At 52.6% G+C, this 18,026-nt stretch overlaps 1 protein-coding gene across 3 annotated transcripts in view; it reads left to right on the forward strand.

Moving 5' to 3' along the window:
• Window positions 1-11,423: 11,423 nt before the first annotated feature.
• The window catches only part of BEGAIN (brain enriched guanylate kinase associated), a 46,674-nt gene continuing 40,071 nt past the window's right edge, over window positions 11,424-18,026 (forward strand). For 2 of the 3 annotated variants that reach the window (XM_032839557.1, XM_032839562.1), the window contains exon 1: window positions 11,424-11,450. The gene's annotated coding sequence lies outside the window, so the exon portion shown is untranslated. Of the gene's footprint in view, window positions 11,451-13,268; window positions 13,363-18,026 lie in introns of those variants that run through there. The other variant, XM_032839560.1, reaches the window with a different exon arrangement.

Raw genomic sequence — 18,026 nt, forward strand, 5'->3', positions numbered from 1 at the left:
CGGGAAAAAACAGAATATATTTTTAAAGACCCAAAATTGAACTTCTGGAGTTGAAAAATACAATGTGTGAGATTTTAAAAAATTCACAAGTGGAATTTAACAGCAGATTAAACACTTTAAAGGGAAATATTAGTGAACGTGAGGCATGGCAATAGAAACAATCCAAAATGAAACATAGGGAGGAAAATGAGTGGGAGGAAAAGTGGACCGAGGGTCATTGAGCTGTCAGACAACATCAACTGGCCTAATATATATGTCATTGGAGCCCCAAGGAGGAGAAAGGAAAGAGGACAGAAAAACTGTTTGAAGAAATAATGACCACAACTTTTTCTAAACACGATGAAAATTATAAAACTACAGATCCAAGAATTTCAGGGAACCCTTCACAGTGGGGAAAAGGGAAGAAAATGATGCCAGGCCATTATTATAATCAAGTTGCTGAAAACCCACAGGAGAAAATAAAAAGTCTCATTATGTACAGAGATACAAAGATAAGAAGGACAACAGACTTCTTTTTGGAAACATTCCAAGCCAAAAGATATATGAAGTGACATCTTCTTTTGAAGGAAAAAAGGCTGTCAATGTACAACCTAATACCCAGTGAAATTTATCTTTTAAACATGGAGGTAAAATAAGACTTTTCTAGACCCTAGAAATTTAGAGGAAATCTGTCACCAGCAGACCAGCTCATAATGCTAAAGGGAGTCCTTCCAGCAGAAGAAAATGACAACAGAGGGACTCTGGAGCTGCACCAAGGAACGAAGAGCACCAGAAATGGTGATTATGTGGATAAATATAAAATATTTTCCCCTTTGCTTTTTAAGATCTCTTTACAGGATACTTTAAAGGAGAAATAATAACAATGTATTGTGGAACTTACAACATATGTAGAAGTAAAATGCACAACAAAATAACCCAAAGTCATAAATGGGAAGAAATAGAAGTATACTGTGGTAGTGTTCTTATATAATTCATGAAGCAATACAGTGTTATTTAAAGTGAGAGTCTGATAAATTAAAGATGTATACTGTAAACTCGAAACCACCAAACAGCAAAACTCACACGCATGCACACCCAAGGCAGTATAGTGGATAAGCCAATAACAGGATAAAAGGGAATAATATGTATTCTTCAACTGATCAAAAATATAGTCAGGAAAATAGGAAAAAGGGAACTGAGAACATATAGAACAAATAGAAAATAAGTATTAAGGTAATAGATTTAAATCCACTGTAAAAATAATCATACTAAATATAAATAGGTTAAACTCACCAATCAAAAGGCAGAGATTTCCAGATATGAAGAACCAAGACCCAATTGTACAGGGACTACAAGAAAGCCACTCTAAATATGAAGGGTACAGTTGGAGCAACAGTAAAAACGCAGAAAGAGATATACTCCATGAGCACTATTCAAAAGAAAGCTGGAGTGGCTATATTATTATACAAAGGAAATTTAAGAGAAAAGAATGTTACCAGGAATAAATGGGTCATCTCATAATGATAAACAGTTAAGTCCTCCTTAAGTATTCATAACAACCTTAAATGTTGATGCACCTAATAAAAGGACTTCAAAATGAGTTATGTAAAAACTATAGCACAGCTAAGGGGAGTAAAAAAAAATCCACATTTATTAATGGAGATTTCAGCACTACTCTCTCAGTAACTGATAGAAGCAGACAAAAATCAGTAAGGATATAGGAGATCTGAACAATGCTACCAATGAATTTGACATCTGTAGAATACTCAACAATGGCAGAACACACATTCTCTTTAAGATATAAAACATTTACCAAAATAAAACATATTTTGGGCAATCAACAAGTATCAGTAAGTTTTAAAGGACTGAAATCCCATCAAGTGTATTCTTTTATCACTAAGGAATTAAATTAGAAATCCATGGCAGACAGATGCCTAGAAAATCACCAAACATTTGGACACTGAACAACACATTCCTAAGTAAACCATAGGTCAAAGAAGAAATCATGGTGGAAATTAGAAACTATTTTAAGCCGAATACAGTGAAAACACAGCCTATAAAAATGTGTGGGGTGAAGTTATCAATAGTTGGAGGAAATGTTACAGCACTAAACACTTCTATTACAAAAGAGGAAACGTCTTAATTAATGACCTCTGTTTTCATCTTAAGGAACTAGAGAAAAGAAGGGGAAAACCCAAAATGAGCAGGAGAAAGGAAATTATAAAGAACAGAAATCAATGAAATAGAAAACACTAAAACAATGGGAAAATCAATGAAACAAAAAGATGATTCTTCAAGAAGTTTATAAAATTGATAAGCCTCTAACCAGACTGCTCAAGGAAAAAAGAGAGAGAGAACATACATCACTGGTATCAGGAACAACAGCGGGGACATCACTATGGATCCTACAAACACTGACAAGCTAGCAAATGAATGTTTTGAGCAACTTTATGCCAAGAAATTCAACAACTTAGGTGAACTGGACAAATTTTCTGGAGGATATAATCTACTGAAGGTCTTTCAAAAATACATAGATATCTGCAGAGCCCCACGTCCATTAAATAAGTGGCATGGGTAGTTAAAAACCATCCATTAAAGAAGGACACCTCAGTGGTACAGCTGGTTGGGTGTCTGACTCTTGGTTTAGCTTTGGTCATGATCTCAGAGTCCTGGGATCGAGCCCCACCCCACATTGGGCTTCACTCAGTGTGGAGTCTGCGTTAGATTCTCTTCGCCCTCTGCCCCTTTCCCCCTCTAAATAAATAAGTGAGACTTTAAAAAATTGTTTTTTCAGTAGGAATATTTTAGACTCATCTTGCTTCTACCAAATTCTACCAAACCCTGAAGGAAGAGATAATACTCTTTCTAAAGCAACTCTTGGGGCACCTGGGTGGCTCAGTGGGTTAAGCCTCTGCCTTCGGCTCAGGTCATGGTCTCAGGGTCCTGGGATCCAGCCCCTCGTCAGGCTTTCTGCTTGGCAGGGAGCCTGCTTCCCCCTCTCTCTCAATCTGCCTCTCTGCCCGCTTGTGATCTCTCTCTCTCTGTCAAATAAATAAATTTAAAAAGAAAGAAAGAAAGAAAGAAAGAAAGAAAGAAAGAAAGAAAGAAAGAAAGGAACTCTTCCAAAAAATGGAAGAAAAGGGAATCTTCCAGCTCATCATTTGAGCCCAGCTAATTACCCTATTACTGAAACCGGACAGCAACATTATCAAAGAGACCTACAGACCAATACTCCTCCTGAACATACACAAAAATTTTCTTAACAAAATATCTGCAAATTATCTCTGACAAAATATAAAAGGAATGCCATCATGTCAAAGTGAGGTTTAGCCCAGCAATACAAGATCGGTTTCACATTTGAATATCAGTGTGTGACTCAACATATTAGCAGCCAAAGGAAAAAAAGAGAGAGACAAAACATATGATCAACTTAATAGATGCAAATCCTTTTTTTTTTTTTTTTACAAAATTCAGTTTCCATGCCTAATAAAGGCACAGCAAATGAAGAACAGAAAGGAACTATCTCAATCTGACAAAAGGCCTCTAAGAAAACTTAATAGGAAGTTACACTTAAAGGTGAAAGCCAAATGCTTGGCCCCCATGGCAGAGAACAAGGTAAGGTAAGGTCTCTCCACTCCTATTCAACGTCGCGCTGGAGGTCCCAGATGGCGCAGCAAGGCAAGAAAGCAAAAGAAAATGAAAGTTACATAGACGGTAAAGGAAAAAGGAAAGTAGCTCCTTCATGTAGAGGGCGGGGTCATCTCTATAAAAATGTCTAAGGAACTTACAAAAAGTCTAATAGAAAGAATGTGTGGGGGCATCTGGGGGGTTCAGTGGGTTAACCCTCTGCCTTCGGCTCAGGTCATGATCTCAGGGTCCTGGGATCAAGCCCCAAATCGGGCTCCCTGCTCAGCAGGGAGCCTGTTTCTCCTTCTCCCTCTGCCTGCCACTCCCCTTACTTGTGCTCTCTCAATCTCTGTCAAATAAACGAATAAAATTTTTAAAAAAACGTTTTTTTAAATAGAATGAATGTGTGAGATTAGCAACATTGCTAGACACAAGGTCATTGTATTTCTACACACTAGCAACAGCCTGTTGGTTAGGAAAGATTCCTTGCCACAATGAACGCAAATGATCAAAGAAAAAAAAATTGATAAGGTGGATTTTAAACCTAAAGTTTGTAACTTTTCTCATTGAAAAACACTTATAAGAGAATTAAAAGGCAAGCAGAAGACTGGGAAAGAAAACTTATAAAGCAGGTATCTGACAAAGAACTCGTGTCTGGGATATAGAAAGAACACTTACAACTGAGTAATAACACACACACACACACACACAAATCCGGCTGAGAAACAGGTGAAAGATTTGAAACAGGTGAAAGACTTTACTAAGGTAGATTCTTTACATCATCAGTCATTAGGAAAATGAGAATGAAAACCGCAATGAGATATAAGTACACACCTATTAGGAGTGGCTAAAATTAAAAGACGGACCATACCAAGTGTTGGCAAGGATGTGGAGCAAATGCGTGTCTCATGCTTTGCTATCAGGAACGTAAAGTGGTATGATCTCTTTGAAAACAGTGTGGCGGCTGCTAACGAGTTAGAGATACACCTACCCTCTGATCAAGCCATTCCACTCCCAGAAGTGAAAGCAATATGTCTGCACAAAGACTCGGATGCAAATGTTCATAGCAGCTTTGCTCATCGTAGCCAAAGAGTGGGAAAACCCAACCATCCATGGATAGGTGACTGGAGAAACAAATCAGGGCGTATCCTGGAACGTAACTCTTATCACGGAGAGGAGTCAGCTATCATGCTGAGTGGAAGAAGCCGTCGCACGCACAGAAGAGAGAGAAACATACTGTATGACTCCACTGTCGGAAAACTCTAGAAAATGCAACTTAACCTACACGGGTAGAAAGCAGATGAGAGGTTGCCTGAGGACAGGGTGAAGTGACAGGTGGTTTTCAAAGAGGCATAAGGAAGCGACTGAGATTGAAGGAAACATTCTCCATCTTGATTGTGGTGATGGTTCCACAAGTATACGCATATGTCAAAACTTATCAAATTGTGCACATTGCATAAATTGAGCCATTTACTGTAAGTTCTTATGCCTCAAGAAAGCTGTGCAAAACAGCAATAGGATCTATCTCGAGGACTCCTTCCACATGGTTCCCGGGACTCAGGCAACTGGCGTCCCTGGCCGTGGGGACACTGGGGAAGGTCAGCATTGCCTCACTGCCAGCCAGCACCTGTTGGAGGAGGGGCAGCACCCACGGGAGACCCCGCCTTCCACCAAAAGAGCACCCCCTGGGGACTGAGCACAGGGTCCTAGGGTACAGACCAGAGTCTGGGAGCCTGTGGGGCCCCTGCCCTCAGCCTAGGGAGGACTGAATTCAGAATTGCTCCCTTTGTCTCTGAGCTTTGAGCTCCCGGCTCCCAGACCTTGGGGCCTCCTCGCATTGCCAGGGGCTCTGCTGGGACCTCCTTTGCTGGGGTGAAGGGGTACACAAGCTGAGATCGGGACAAAGATCCGTCTGCTTCCAGAACCAGCGCTCTCTCCGCACAAACCCCTCCCTGCCCAGGGCTGCTTGTTTGGCCAGAGGCGAGCAGGCAATGACAGAGTATGGGGGTCGACACCCAGACGTCCCTCAAGTCTGGACGGAGCCACCTGGAGGATGAGCAGGGTCCAGGAGGGCTCCCAGAGGGGCAGTTCCATGAGTAAAGGCCCCCCAAGCCCGTCAGGAGTGTACTTAGGTCCTAGCTGAACCCTGGAACTGGTCATCCTAAAAAACACCACCCTGATCTCCCTCCTAGCCAAATGCTTCCACAGGTGAAGCCCTCCCTGATTTGGTCCCTCTAGGGCTGGAACCCCTCACTATGTCTCAATTTAACTTTTTGCCTTGAACCATCAAACATTTTTTTTTTAATTTTATTTATTTATTTGACAGAGAGAGAGATCACAAGTAGGCAGAGAGGCAGGCTGAGAGAGGGAAGCAGGCTCCCTGCTGAGCAGAGAGCCCAATACGGGTCTTGATCCCAGGACCCTGAGACCATGACCCAAGCTGAATGCAAAGGCTTAACCCACTGAGGCACCCAGACACCCCAAACCATCAAACGTTCTTTATCCTGCCTAGGGTGACCAGCTTATCCTGACTTGCTTCGGATTGTCCCATTCTAAAGCTGAAAACCCCCTGTCCTGGGACCCCTGTTGGTCATGGGCAAACTGGGTCAGTCACCCTACTAGCCATGTTGCAGTCACAGGCCAGTGGCTCAGGGACCTCAGCTCTGATACCACTCCACTGCACTCTCGGGTGGGGGTTTGGCTGTGTCCTCCGTGAGTCTGACCCCCTCATGGTGTACATCAAGTTCTGGCCCCTCCTCCACACGGACTGTCTGTCTCTGTCATGTCACCTCCGGGCCCCTCCTCTCGGCTGGTCCTGTTTGTGGTCAAGTGAGGCCGCTGGCTGTGGGCAAAGAGCTCAGACAGATCTGGGCTCAAATCCAGCCTCTACTTCCTGAGCACAATCGCCTAATCCCCATGCCTCAGTTTCCCCCTTGCAGGGGGGCTGCGACTCCCTTCCTCACAGGACTGCTGTCAGGATCAGTGACACAGGACCCAAGTGGCAGTGGGCTCGGTGCCCTTTTCTTTCTGGTCCTTTGCTTTTTAGCTGTGAAAGCCAGAGTGGGTCCACCACCCTGGTTTTGGGAGTCATGAAGGCAGAGCCCAGGGAAGAGGGGCTTGAGATGCCCAAGGGTCCCCCCGCCTCAGCTGCTCCTGCCTCCCGCCCTCCAACTTGGCCAGAGTGCGGTCCCTGCCGCTACATGACTCTGAAGCCCGCTGCGGCCACTGCTCTGACCAGCCGCTGGACCTCTTGCAGGCATGAGAACCAGCTGGAACGCAGAGGAATCAGCAGAAATAATTTTCCTGCCCAGTGGAGTGGAGAAAATTGGTGGCCACCTCTGCCGCCCAGTTTTCAAAGAGGGCAGCCCGCTCGCAGCCCAGCGGCCTCGGCCCTGCTGCTGCCTCGCTCCCCATGTGAGGAGCTCTGTGCCTGGCATGGAGAGGTGCACCCCAGCCCTGGCCCCCCCCCCCGTATTTGGCCCCCGGCACCGAGACTGCAAACTCTGGGATGGGGCCGGTCTTTTCCCCTGCTCTGTCCCTCGGCTCACAGTGAAGCGTTTCCAAACCGTCACACAAGAAAACAGGAGGGTGGTGCGTTCCCATTCCACAGATGAGGACGCAGAGCTCAGAGAGGGCAGCTGGTGGCAGACAGGGCCGGAACCAGAGGCCTGACCCTTGGCCATTTGGGCATCTCAGGGAATGACAGGCCACCTGTGTTCTCACTGGCACTGTCCTGGAAGATAGCCACGGGCGGCATCCACAGCCAAGTACCCTCCGGACGATTTGGGGCCCCTGAAAATCACACTGATGGAATCCAGGGAGTCCTGAGGGGCAGGAAATGGCAGTCAGGGCAGAGGTGGCTCATGCTGACCCCTTTCCCTGGGCACATCCCTCCATTCCAGGGGCCTGAGCCCAATCCCATGCACCTCTATTTTGCTGGAGGGTTGCCTCCTGTTCTGAGCAGGGGTGAGAGGAAGAGAGGCTGAGTGGGCATGCCTGGGGGTCAGCGGGGTGGAGGGCAGTCTGGAGGACACACGAGGGGGCAAAGGACCTCAGCATCGGTCAAGAGTAGAAGCCATGTCAGAGACTCAGGGGACCCCACGGGAGGCCTGGAGTGCCAGATGGGAGGGATCAGGGAGTAGGGAACCGGGGTCTCTGTCACACTGAGGTTCTGTCCTCAGGCATGCCCAAGCCACTCATCCGGTCCTTCATTCATTCAACTAACATCTGTCCCGACTTCAGTCGTCTCAGCTCTGGGTGATGCTTTGGGGGAAGCCCCTGGAGGCAGGGCCGGCCTGCTATGTGGCAGAGAAGGAAGGTGCTGGGCATGGCTCTGTGTTGAGTCCGTACTACAGGGCTTTGACTCCCCTCTCTCTCTATTAGTGAAATGAGGACCCTTTTGTCCTTTCATTTCTGCCTTAGGTTGTCATCAAGAAGCAGACCTGAGTCCTCGATTTTTCTGGGAGTGCTCCCAGGAGAAACAGGTGAGGGATGGCTGGGGGGAGGGGAGCAGGATGAGACAGGGGTCATTTGGGAGAAGTTTGGCCCTGGTCCTACAGGGAAGCCTGGAGCGTAAGTTACAGCAGCTTCCGGGGGCACAGAGTGAACCGGCTTCTCAGCTACCTGAGGGTCTACTGAGCTCCTATGCTTAGAACCTTCTCCAGTCCAGCTTGAGGGAGGCAGCAGGGAAAGGAAGGCTGAGGCCTAGTCATCAGGACAGGTGGGGTCTGGAGCCCAAGGGGCTGGGAGGGGCTGGTTGCCTACACCTGGGGCAGGGTGTCTGCAGGAGCCTCGCTTTCCATGACCCCGTGGTGCTGCCTTCCCTCCTCCACTCAGGCCACCACTGCTACGGCTACCTGGAGCCTGGCTTCTGGCCAGCCTCCTTGGGTCCTCCTCCCTGCATCCATTCGCAACCATTTGTTCACTCTCCCCGCACCGCCCCCCACGCAGGAGCTCGCTCTCCAGCTGGGAGATCGGTGTACACACATAAATACGGCAGATAACATGGGAGAGTAGTTAGAGCGGTGTAGGAAACAAAACCACGGAATGGGATTGAGAGATGGGGTGGGGACTGTGACCAGGGTGGTCGGCAGAAGCCCAAATGAGGGCAGGAAGCCACGTGGACAAGAAACCTACAAGTCCCAGGGCATGGTTTTTACAGGCCTGCCACTTTTATCCCTTCCTCCCACCCACAGCTAAAACCCCACCTCCTCCAGGAAGCCTGCCCAGATGCTGCTGGTGCTCTAGGCTCTGGCCAGCTGCACAGGCTGCAGAGGCCTCTGTGGATCAGCCCATCTGGCCAGGGTATCCAGGTTGCCTCCCTGGGTGTTCTCAGAGACACCTGGAGGTGGGGCGGGTGGGAGACAAAACCTGAATAGGGGTGACCCCCGACCCGATGACTAGGGTATTCAAATCCCAGCTCAGTCCCTATTTGCTAGCGTGGCCTTAGGCAGGGGACTTTGCCTCTCTGAGCCTCAGTTTCCCCATCTGCCAAAGGAGGCTAAGGCCACCTCCCCACCAAGGGCTTCATGGGGGTTAACTGAGCCCCCCAACTGTGCCAGCTTTCTTCTCTCCTTCCCATCCTTGTGAACTGGGGGAGAGGAGGGAAGAGAGGGCTTGCAGGGTGCAGGCGAGAAGAGGAGCGGTGTGGGGGAGGGGCTCTCCTGGGGCCCTCCCAGGCAGGCCCAAGCTGCAGCGAGCAGGCTGTCTGAGCTGAGGCATGGGCCTCCCCCACCCCACGCGGCCCCTCCTCCGCCTCCCCAGCCATCTGCAGCGCTGGCAACAGCCGAGCCCGGGCGGGTGGCGAACGTTCTGGCTCCGTCTGAACAGGACAAGCGTCTGGGGAGGAAATGTGGGTAGAGCCCTGCCTGTGCGCTCCATCCACATTCCACCACGACTGTTGTCCCCCTGGGGCCCAGGGAGGGCAGGGGACATTAGGGCTGGCAGGGGGGCGGGGTCTGGCAGGCTGGGCTCCACTCCTCCGTGTGGCCTGACCGGTGTCAGGATCCGAGAGGAGCGGAGATCATGGGACGCCCCCCTATTCACGATGGGGAGACCAAGGCCCCAAATGAAGACACCAGTCCCACAGAGAACCTACAACAGGGACTCAGAGAGCCCACGCCAAGCTGCCACCTCTCCTTTTGTCCTGACCCTGTGAGCCCAGAGGCAAAAGGTCACCCTCATGTCCTGGAGGTTTGGAAAGCTCCCTGAACCTCACTTTTCCTATTTGTTCCCCAAAATGCCCCCCCGGGGCCTGAGGTAGAGGAGAGGGGGCTCTGCCTAGAAACCGAAGTTTCCAGTGGCTCTTGGTGCTTTCCTGTCTTCTGTTGTTTCTCTTGCTTCCCTTGCTGCCGCCTCCTTTTCTCAGCGCTGTCCTGTGCCTGAATGTAGCAACCTACTCCCCTAATTAAGGGAGTGGAGTAGAAACTGCAAAGTATGCGAGGTATGAAATTCAAGACGGACAGCAGTGATGGCGACACAGCAGTGTGCATGCGCTTCCTGCGCCTGAACTGTCCACTTTAAAGTAGTTACAATGGGAAATATTATGTGTCTTTTACCATGATGAAGAAATATATAAAGTATTCACTGGCAGCATTTTTAATCTGCCATGTGCTTGGGAATGATAGAAATGTCCCGTCCCCAGCTGGAATGGTTTCCAGGGTTCAAAGGCTAGCTGCTGCTGGGCTGGCTGGGCTGGCCGATTTGTCCCAAGGAACTCTGATGTCCTCAGCACGCAGGCTGTTTCTTGAGGAAGAATCACCCGGTCGGATGTCTCAGCGGGGAGGGGGAGCGGTTCATTCCCCTACCCGGATTTCCCTGGGCCAGCCTGGGGCTCCGATGGAGGCAGGGAGGGAGATGCTCCACGGGTTGGGGGCAGGGAAGGAGATGCTCCACCAGGAGGTTCCCGGAGCAAAACTGACCCTCTCCAGAGCTCCCTCTCCCTTCTGAGAGCTGGGGAAGTAAGGAAGCTCCTCCCCCATCACTCGGCTCTCCTGGCCCAGGTGCCTGGATTCCGCTGAAAAGGAAGGCCGAAGAGGTACCTGCAGTGACCCAAGGGAGCCAGAGTTTGGGCTGGGTGGGCCGACTAAGGGCCGGGAGAGAGGTAGCTTGTCTTGGCCGAGTCACGCCTTTCGCGCCCCCGCCCCCGACGGGGGCTCCCACTCCCGCGGGTTCTACGTTTGTAAACTGTGAACTCCAGGAGCTCAGCCATTTGGCTTCGTTCCCCGCGGCGTTCCCCGGCCTAGAGCAGGGCTGGTATACAGTAGGTGTCCAGTAAGTGCTGGGAACTGAGTGAATGAATGGATGAATGGGTTGGACAGGGCAGTACCTAGGGGATCCCGGCTTTACGGGCCCATTCACGCTTTCCCTCTGCGCGCCCCTCGTGCATTCGTTCCTCATTCATTCGTTCCTCGCGCGCGCACGCCGGGCACTCACTCATTCATGCGCCCCACCATTCATGCTCGCACGCGTTCATTCATTCCCTGCCCCGCCGCCATTCCTTCCCCGGCTCCTGCGCCCCCCCGCGCACCCCCGCGCCCGCGGTCCGGCCCCGCGCCCCTCGAGTGCGCCCCGGCCCCGCGCGGCGGGGGGGAGCCGCTGAATCAGCCGCGGCTGCGCGGGGCCCGGGCTGGCGGGGAGCCGGGCTGGGGGCGGGGGGCGGGCGCTCCCTGCGGGAAGCCGGGGGGTGGGGGAGCCCCGGCCGCGCCGGCTCCCGGCGCGCTCGGCCTCGGTGGGGAGGGCGGCGGGACCCGAGCGGCGGCGGCGGCGGCGGCGGCGGCGAGCGGCGCGATTGCCCCGGGGCCATGTGGACCGGCGGCCGCCGGCCCGGCCGGCTCCGCCGGGCGGTGAGTACCTGCGAGCTGGGAGGGCGCGGCGCGGGCACCGGCGGGGGGCGGGGCGGGCGCCTCCCACGCCCGGGGCGGGCTCTGCACGGCACCCCCGCTCCGGCCCGGGTGGGGGGAGGCGGCTGTCCAGCCTCCTCTCCGCTGCCCGCGGCGCCCCCTCCGGTGCCGGGGCGCCAGGGCCCCGCCGCGGAGGTTTCGCTGGCCCGGGGAGGAGGCGGGGTGGGGAGGGTTGGGGGGGCCGGCCGGCCGCTCCCGGGCACCGGGCAGTTTCGGGGCGGGGCGGGGACTCGGCCTCCTAGCGCGGCTCGGCCCCTCCCCGCCCCCCGCCGGCCCGAGCGCCGGGGTCCGGTTTGCGGGCGATCGCCCCCCGACCCGCGCGTCCCTGCGGCGGGTGGGAGGGTGGGGCGGGGGCCCAGGGCGAGGACAGGGGACAGGTGGCCGGGTGCCGGCAGGCCTCGTCCTGCCCTGCGTCAGGGGGCTGGGCCAGACCCGGCTCGCCGAGGCCGCCCCAAAGGCCGAGTGGCCGGAAGGAGGCTGGACCCCGGGCAGGTTCGCCGAGCGTTTGCAGCGCGTGGGCGCGCCCCCGGCCCAGAGACCCCTCCGTCTCGTTAGGGACCTGCAAGGCAGGGGCTGACATTCCCCTCGGTGACAAGCGAGGAAACTGAGGCCCAGGGCTGCTCAGCTGGCGCTCGCACCAGCCCTGAACCCCGGCGGCGCGTTGGATGGGAATTTCTGCCCCAGCGCTTCCGCTTCCTGCCTGATTCAGAGGTGTTTCCTTCCTCGCCTGTGCCCCACCCCATCCCCAGTGGGTTCCTCTGGGGCAGGAACAGCGTGGGCGACCTCCTGGAGTCTCCTGAGGAGCGGAATGGGAGCGAGGAGGCACCCAGGAGTGAGTGGGGGTGGCCGAAGGAGGAGCGCCTGCAAATGGGTCCGGCAGGGCCCGGGGTCGCCCGCTGTGCACAGCAGGGGTCAAGGCCTTGGGGCTCCCCGGGCCTGGCTCCTTTTGAGGTCCCATGCCCCCCATCTCTAAGGACCACGGACAGATGGCTTCCCTTCACTGGGCCCCAGTTCCACTACCCGCCAATCCCAGCAAAGACCCCCTCTGTTCCCAGGGTCCTTGGGGACAGTGGGAGAAAGCCCCTGGAGAACTGTGGGGGGCTCCCCAGCCAGGCCCAGAGTGGCACGGCTGGCTGGGGCAAGTGGCCGATGGAGGCGGCTCTGCCTGGCATCTGTGACGTGCAGGGCGGGGAGGCAGCAGCAAGGGCCCTGGCAGCGTCCCCGAAAACCCTTAATTTTCCCGACTCTAACTGTAATCAGGGCGACAGAGAAAAGCAAGCACAGTGGCAGACGCGGCTTCTTCCCGCTGCTCGGCACATCGGTGCTGGGCGAGGGGCGGCTGTGGCTCCGTGGAGGGACCTCCTGGGCTACTGTCTCGTATTTATAGCTCTGTGTTCTGCGGAGCCTCAGAACCTGGAGCGGTTCACACCTGGGATGATGAGCAAGGAGGCTGAGGACTGCCAGGAGCCTGTCTTAGGGAATGGACTTTCCATGCGCTGAGGTGGGATGGGAGACGTTTCCAGGTCTGGGTGGGAAGTGAGTCACAAGCCGTCTGTTAGATCATCTCCCTTTCATTCGCAGGGACTCAGGCACAGAGTCTGGCCCTCGATCGTCGCCATTTATTGAACACCTACTGTGTGCCAAGCCCAGTATGAGCTTCATGCCTCATCCCCACAACAGCACTCTGAAGGAGCGCCCCTGCTCCTGTGGGCACTTGACGTTGAAGAATGAATGAATGAATGAATGAATGAAATGAGAATAGCCCAGGAATCCATGTCCTGTTTTGGAGACAGCCCACAAATAGTTTCTCAAATCCCAGGAGGGGAGGTCCTAGGGCTGAGTCAGAACCGAACAGGTGAGGGTAGGGGAATGTCGGGGGGCAACATGGGTCAAGACCCAGGGGTAAGAGGGGAGAGTATGGGGATCAGAAGAGGCTCAGTCTTGTTGGAGTTGGATGTCAAGGGTATGGCCATGTGGTGGGGAGAGGTGACCTCTCCCTTCAAAGCACATAAAGATTTCCAGGGACAAATTCAGGGGTGGGTGACCTCAAGGTTCACTGTTTTGGGTCTAGAACTGTCCCTAATGTCCCTTCCTGGTCCTCCCCTCCTCCTCGAGGCTGGTGACCAGCCTGGTAGAAAGGCCTGGATAGGAATCTGGAGTCTTGAGTGCCGTTTCCTTCTCTGCCACTGATTCACTGTGTGACCTTCACGGAGGCCCCGGCCCTCTCTGGGCCTCAGTGGCTGATGCAACACCCATCATGGTCAGTCCGTGTGACCTTTGTCCCAGAGCAGGCTCCAGATGGTAGCTGATGGGAGGAGCTGACCAGAGCTGTCTCTCTTGGTTCAATATTATAGGAATGAATGAATGAGTGAGTAAAGGAATGAATTCTGTATTCACCTAGCATACTCTCCCCACGCACCCGACTCCGCTCGGGAATATGCAATGGACCAAAGGGGAGAGTGTGCAGATGGACAGTGATGGGAAGTGTACAGCAGGACAGACTGGTGGATGCATGAATAGAAAGTAGAAGGGTAGATGGGTGGGAGCGGAGACTGATGGATGTAGGTGGCAGGGTAGATAGGGCTGGGAGGGTGAGAGGACGGAAGAACGGATAAGGATGCACGACTGGACGACTAGAACAAGGCATCGGTGGATGGATGCATAGGTGGACTGACAGGAGGGTGAATTTCTGATGCATATGGCAAGACAGATGGGTAAATGGATGGAAGGATCTGAAATGGATGGGCAGAGGTCCACAGACGGATAGATGGATAAAGGGATGGATGGACACAGGCGTCCATGCCAGGATAGATGGATGCTAAATGGATTAGTCAACGCTTGGAGGCTGGCACAGATGGAGGGGTGCTCGGGAGTCAGTAAGACGGTGGCTGTAGGCATGTGTGGATGGGTGCAGGAAAAGGGATGGGTAGGTACCTGAGCGGGATGTTGGTGAGTGCGTGGATATGGGCATAGAGGGATGGCTCAATGCACAAATGGACACATGTCCATGGATGGATGCATCCGTGGGTGGGCAGACGGATGCGTGGATGAATGGGTGGGTGGATGGATACAGGAATTAGAGAATTAGCAGCTGGGCGAGTACAGGTCAGCAGCTAGCGGGTACGGGCACGGAAAGATGCACGAATGGGCACATATTAACAGATGAGTGACAATAGGGGTGGATGGCTTGAAGGCTGGTTGGTTGGATGGGTGAAGCGTCTTGATTCCCTGGATGCTGCTGCCTTATTCACATGACCCCCAGGGCTCCCGTTCCGTGATAGCCTGGTGGGGAGGCTGCGGGGCTGGAGAGAAGGAAGGGGCTGTTCTTGAAAAGACAGGTGACCAGCAGGGAGTCCTGCATCCTAGAAGGTTTGGACAGCTCAAGTGCTCACCTCTTCTGAGGAAGAAAGGCTGGGGAAGAATCTAGAATATGAATACCGTTGCCACAGAGCATGCCCATGGACGCTGGGGACTCAAGAGACCTAAGGCCTGGGGCTGCCCTCTAGGATTCGTTTTTGTTTTGTTTTGTTTTGTTTTTTAAAGATGTATTTATTTATTCGAAAGAGAGAAAGAATAAGTGGAGGGAAGGGAAGAAGGAAACAACCCAAGCAGACTCCTTCTGAGAGCGCAGGACCCCACATGGGGCTCCGTCCCACGACTCATGACATCAGGACCTGAGCTGAAACCAAGAGTTGGGCACTTAACCAACTGAGCCACCTAGAGCCCCTGCCCTCTAGGATTCTTGGGCCAGTGGAGAAAGATCGAGAAGCAACAAGACAGAGTGGTTAAAAGTGCAAGTGTAAAAATTTGCAGGCCCTCCATGCCCTCATCCATGGGGGTGATGGTAATAGAAACTTCTGGGGCAGAAGGGAGGCCTCAGGAAGGGGACTGTGCTCCTGCCAGTGTTTATTGCAGGCCTTGGCCTCTGGCAAGCCGTGGCTGTTGACCAGTGACCCTTCAGAGCCGAAGTCCTTCTCTGTGAAATGGGGTAACAAATCCTAGCTCAGAGGTTTACTGTGAGAATAAGTGAGGTGGTGTCTGGAACCCAGCCACCCGGCCCATCCTACAGGGTCCCCCCCCATACCCTCTAACCAGGTCTTCCTGCTCCAGCCCAAGAGGCAACAGGAGGCTGTGTCCCTCCTCTCTCCAAGTTCAGAGGCCAGCTTCACGCCCATGAGCTCAAGGAGGGGCCAGGCAGTGGTGGAGGGATGCAGGAGTGCTAGAGAGGAGACAGGGTGAGGACTTGACCTATGGGTTCCCCTCCTGGGTCTGCAATGTCAGAGCCATGGAACCTTGGACGAGTCACTTTGCCTCCCTGAGACTCTGCTTCTTTTAGCACGAAACTGAGTTCATAGCTTTCCCAACTTGCAGGCTGGGTGCAGATTTGGGCCATGATGCATGTGCAAGCTAAACACGGAGCTTGACACACAGTAGAGAGTCAGGAAGTGGGACAGCAACAGATGAGTCAAGAGGCAGGGGCTGCCATGCTAGGAGCTGTGGAGCCCTTTCAGGAGAGACAGTCCAGGCTGCTGAGAGGTGAGCAGGCCCAGGATGCAAGCTTCGGCAGCCGGCAGCATCCTCCCAGGCTTCGGGCCCAGGCGGCAGAGAGCCAGTGGGTTGTTATGACAACGGAACTTGTCTGATGCAGCCAGCAACTCTAGGAGAAGCTCGGAAGACCAGCTGGCCAGAGTCCCTAGAACACTCTTGTGACCACACATACACAGGGAATGGGCCACATTAGAGCCCTGTGTTTTATGCATCCTGAGGTCCTATGAGATGCCAGGCTCTGTGATAAAGATGCCCAGCACCTGTGTTCTCACATCACTTCCCACCACTGTCCCTGAATGGGGCATCCATCTGCATGTGGCAAAGAAGGGACATGACTTGTCCATGGTCCATGACTTGTCCTACTGGGAGTGTTGGAGAAGGATTTGACCTTGAGTCTGCCGCCTCCTGCTGCAGTGGTGGTGATGGACTTGGTGATGGTGATGGTGATGGTGATAGAGATGGAGATGTTGATGTTGGTGTTGATGTTGATGTTGATGTTGAGGAGATGGTGATGGAGATGGTGGTGCTGATGGAGATGGAGATAGTAATGAAGATGGTGTTGATGGTGATGGTAATGGAGATGTTGATGTTGATGTTGATGTTGAGAAGATGGTGATGGAGATGGTAGTGGTAATGGAGATGGTGGTGGTGAGGGAGATGATATTGATGAAGATGGAGATAGTGATGGAGATGGAGATGATGACAATGGTGGTCATGATGGAGATGGGGATGGTGATGGAGATGGTTATGGAGGTGATGGTGATGGAGTTGGCTATGGTGATGGCCATGGTGATGAAGATGATGATGGTGATGGACATGATGATGGTGATGGTGATGGTGATGGTGATAGAGATGATGATGGTGGTGGAGATGGCAATGGAGTTGGAAATGGTGATGGAGATGATGGGGTGAAGGACATGGAGATGGTGATGGAGATAGTGATGGTGATGGAGTTGGTGATGGTCATGGTGATGGAGGTGGTGATGGTGGTGATGGAGGTTGGTGATGGTGGTGACGATGGAGATGGATATGGTGATTGAGGTAGTGATGATGGTGATGGAGATGGTGATGGTGTGATGATGGAGATGGAGATAGTGGTAGAGATGGAATTGTGATGGTGGAGGAGATGGAGACAGTGATGTTGACAGAGGTGGTGATGGTGATGGAGTTGGTGATGGTTTAAATGATGGAGATCATGATGGAGGTGGTGGTGGTGATGGTGATAGAGATGGTGGTGATGAAGGTGGTGGTGATAGAGACAGAGTTGGTGATGGAGATGGATGGTGATGGACATGGGGATGGTAACAGGTATAGGGATGGAGTTGGTGGAGATGGTGGTAGTGATGGAGATGGTGATGGTGATGGTTGATGGATATGGAGTTGGTGATGGGGATGGTGATGGTGATGGAGATGGTGATGGAGATGTTGACAGTGATGGAGACAATGATAGAGTTGGAGATGGGGCTGCTGACAGAGATGATGATGGAGATGGACTTGGAGATGAAGACAGAGTTGGTGATGGAGATGGTGATGGCAATGGAGATGGTGGTGGTGATGGTGATGTTGATGGTGATGAAGATAGTGATGGAGATGGACTTAGTGATGGAGACAGAGTTGGTGATGGAGACTGAGTTGGTGATGGAGATGGAGATGGTGATGGAGATGCTGGTGGAGATAAGGATGGTGATGGAGATGTGATGGTGATGAAGGTGGTGATGGAGATGGGGATGGGAATGGGGATGGTGATGGACATAGAGATCATGATGGAGATGGTGATGGAAATGATTGATGGATATGGAGTTGGTGATGGGGATGGTGATGAAAATGAGGATAGAATTGGTGATAGTGATGGAGATGGGGATAGTGTTGGAGATGGTGATGGAGGTGGTGATGGTGATGGAGATGGTGATGGATGGTGATGGAGATGGTGGTGATGATGGAGATGGTGATGGAGATGGACTTGGTGATGGA

This window comes from Lontra canadensis, unplaced genomic scaffold (assembly GCF_010015895.1).
Source record: "Lontra canadensis isolate GAN:19392208 unplaced genomic scaffold, GSC_riverotter_1.0 scaffold108, whole genome shotgun sequence".
Lineage (NCBI taxonomy): Eukaryota > Metazoa > Chordata > Mammalia > Carnivora > Mustelidae > Lontra > Lontra canadensis.